Source organism: Orycteropus afer, unplaced genomic scaffold (assembly GCF_000298275.1).
Source record: "Orycteropus afer afer isolate SDZICR_OR568_19922 unplaced genomic scaffold, OryAfe1.0 scaffold00308, whole genome shotgun sequence".
NCBI classification, from domain to species: Eukaryota; Metazoa; Chordata; class Mammalia; order Tubulidentata; family Orycteropodidae; genus Orycteropus; species Orycteropus afer.
The window spans coordinates 4,058,564-4,062,524 of record NW_006921895.1 but is presented as its reverse complement, the minus strand read 5'-3'; positions in this window follow the sequence as shown (position 1 = coordinate 4,062,524).

Below are 3,961 nucleotides of genomic sequence, written 5' to 3'. Positions count from 1 at the left end.
CTCTCTGTCTCCTTGGGTATCGATACTCAATAAACCTTTCGCTTTCTCGCTTCAATCTGTTGTGATCATTGACTCTTTGCAACAGGGGTAAGGACCTTGTTTTCCCACAACAATATTATTGTCCACCTTATAGGCTTGTCTATCATTTGGCTGCCAGTTGAGTCATGGAGGTTAGATTCAGTTCCTAGTTTGAAGGATGTGTAAAGGCCATAGTCCATTAGGGATTCCATTGGTCTTCATGAGAACAGTAAGCCTCATTGTGTGTGTGTGTGTGATTTTATGTCTTATTCCACAGTTTTCCCCAGTCTGTCTGGAAACACTTATTGTGATCCTTTTCAGAGCTATTAGCAGTGGTAGCTGAGCACCATTTAGTTCCTGTGGTTCCATGGTCATAGATCTTGGGTTCATATACTCCATTATCCACTAGACCTTCAGACTAATTGTTTTCTATGTCTTTGATTTTCTTCAATATTCTTTGCTCCAGATGGGGAGAGACCAGTGGTTGCATTTTAGATGGATATTCACAAGCTTTCAAGACCCCAGCTACTACTCACCCAAATAAGATACAGAACATTGTCTTTGTCTATGCTATACCATTTGACCTTAGTGTCCCCTGACTATGGTCCTCAGCCTATGTACCAGTGACTCATTCCCTCAAGGTGTTTGGTTATGACTAAGATGTTTTCACGAATTTGTTCACTCTATGCTGTACTACATTCATGAATATATTTGTAGCACACATAAATACATAGGTACAGTTAACCTCTGTCAAGCCTATATATATTCATGGTTATAGTCCCATTTACCTCTCCAACCCTGTTCAGATTGAATGTCTATCTATATATCCATTAGTGAAAGAGAGAGAGAGGGAAAAAAAAAAAAAAGAAAGAAACTTTTATTTTTATTTTAGCTGCTTTCTGGTCATAGAGATGATTGTCTAAGTTGGCAGTTGGTCCTGGAATGTAGATTATGCTCTCATGGACAGATCTAGACATCTGCCATTCATAAGAAACAAGCTGACACTTCTCAGGGAGCTTTCCTTTGAGAAGATAAGCTTCACAGAACTATACAACAGGCACTTAATCCAGGATGACTTAAAGGAGCTAAATTTCATTATGGGAAAAATCCTTGTAAGTGTCACACTAACTAGAGCCACAATTTCTTGGACTAAAAGTAAATTGACATTTCAATCTTCTTCTCATTAGTTCTTACATACATCTCAGTAACTTTTTTTAGAACTCAGACATTATTCCATTAGTCTGAATGTGTGTTTCCAAGAGTATGTTATGCAAAACAATATCCCCTTCAGATAACCTTGCAAATGACATTTGCAAAGTTAAATATAAATTTAGGAACAGTTTACTATTACATCCATCTCTTTGTTGGTGATTTACAATACATATTCACATATGAAAGGCTCTGAGAAGTCCTGAAATAAGGAAACTTGCTTGAATTTGTTTAATTCAGCACTTCCAAAATAATATTTGATAAACACTATTTATTTTATTTATTTTCATTCATGGAACACTATCAATGCCTCCCAATATTGTATATTCTGGAAAAAAAAAAAAAAAAAAAAACTTTTGCTCGAAACCAGAGAGTGGTGAACTATGGCTTACAGGCCAAATACATCCACAGCCTCTTTTCAAACTTGCAGAATTAAGATTTTTTTTTTTTTTAACATTTATAAAGAGGTTTTTATAAATCATCAGATGTAGACTCCATATTGAGAGTCTACTTTTCATGGGATAAAATGAAAAGAAGCTTTGTTTGTCTGAAAAAAAACTTTGAGGCATTTAAAGCAATTAGAGAATTTCTATCATAGAATATTTACCATCTCTTCTAGTTTCCTATTTATAAAAGGAGCAGGATGAGCTCAGTGCTTAGTTTAAGAGTTTAACAATTATCTGGGAATTTAAATGCTTAAAATTTTCATTATGTAAGTGTGCCTTATGTCAATTAGGTGACTGAGTATGGAGAATTTTTGAAAACACACATCCTTTGATTACAGCCTTCCTTTTGAGATTGAATTTATGTAAATGTGAAGTAGATATACTTATAATTTGATAAATCTTCCAAAGATCTAATTTTTTGCCTTTCCCCAACACTGTTCCATTGTTCACCTTAACACTTCCAGGATTAAGTCATCAATTGCTTTGAAATAAACCATTTTAAAATTTATTTGCTTAAGACAACAGTGTAATACATCTATGCATTTGTATGTCTTATTGTTTTGTGGGTTGAGTGCGCTAAGTTGGACAGTTCCCATTTTGGGTCTTTTATCCAGTTGTAGTCAGATGGCAGAGCAGAAACAAGCATCTGAAAAGTTGGTTGGGCTGGAAGTCCAAGGAGGCTCATGTATATGGCAGGCAATTGATGCTGAATCTTGACTGGGAAGTTCTCCATGACTGTTGGCTGGAAAATCTACAGGTGGCCTCTCCATGTGGCTTGGACGTGTGATAGTTGGGTTTAGAGAAGGAGCATCCAAGAGATTAAGGTTGAATTTTCTGGAGACATAGGCTGAGAAGTCCAGAATGTGATTTCTCCTGCATTCTATTGGTCAATTAAGTCACTACAGCTAACTCAAAATTAAGAGGAGAGGAACTGGGTCTCATTTCTTGATGTGAGGTACTGCATGAGTATAAAGGGAGGAAAGAAATTTGTATTCAATACCCTTTTTTTTTAATATGAAAAATCTTTTAATATAATTCTCATGTATTTGTAGGATTATTTGTATTTTGGGATTAAAAGCCAGGAACCTGGACAGAGGAGCAGTCAGCCGCAGGGGTCCAGGTGAGGAGAGAGAACCCAGACATGCCCAAAGCAGCAGGATGGTAGAACAGGAGAAAGGGGATTAAAAGCCAGGAACCTGGACAGAGGAGCAGTCAGCTGCAGGGATCCAGGTGAGGAGAGGGAACTCAGGCATGCCCAAAGCAGCAGGGCATGAGAGTGGGAGAAAGGGGATTAAAGGAAACTCAGGCACACCCAAAGCAGCAGGATGGTAGAGTGGGAGAAAGAGGATTAAAAGCCAGGAACCCAGACAGAAGAGCAGTCAGCTGCAGGGATCCAGGTGAGAAGAGGGAACTCAGGCACGCCCAAAGTAGCAGGGTGGGAGAGTGGGAGAAAGGGGATTAAAAGGCCCAGGAATCTGGACAGAGGAGGAGTCAGCTGCAGGGTCCCAGGTAAGGGTGGTACGAGAGGTTTCTAAGAGGGAGACAAACTTGTCAGTCGGTTTGTCCTACCATGGTGATTTGTTGATGTGAGTTTTGAGGCTGAGCCACTAGTGTTTCAAACCCAGTGGGATGCACATAGTGCACAGGTATCAGCCCACCCAGCTTACAGACTGAGACAGACTAGGAAAGAGGAACAGGTCATCCACCTCTCAAAGAATTGGCCAGGGTAAACCTTATGGATAGCAAAGAAACACTGTTTGATACATTACTGCACAACTTTATGAATAGTCTGGTTAGGTTAGAAGGCTCTCAATGGGCTCAAATATAGCAGAGATCAGGGATCTGGCATGGGATCAGGCAGTGTTTCATTCTGCTGTGCATTGGGTCGCTATGAGTTGGAAATGAGTCGACGGCACCTAACAAAAACAACAACATGTATTTGTGGAAACAATAAATACTATGTTTGAAACATAATTTTTTGCTACTGAGCTAAAATTACTTTTTTAAAAGATGTTTTATTGTGAATTGTGTGAAACTTTACAGAGCAAATTCATTTTCCACACAGCAGTTCACATACACTTTGTCTCATGACATTGACTGTAATTTCCCACATCATAACACCTCTCTTCCCACTTTCTCCCCATAGTTATTTCTTCCCTCTGTCCTTCCCTCCTATATACCCTTGCCCTCTGGGGTGTCTCCCTGTGCATACACAGCCCTTCTATTCTCCCATGGTTGATCTCACCAAGGACTGTACCTATATAATGTAAATATTCAACTCATATGCC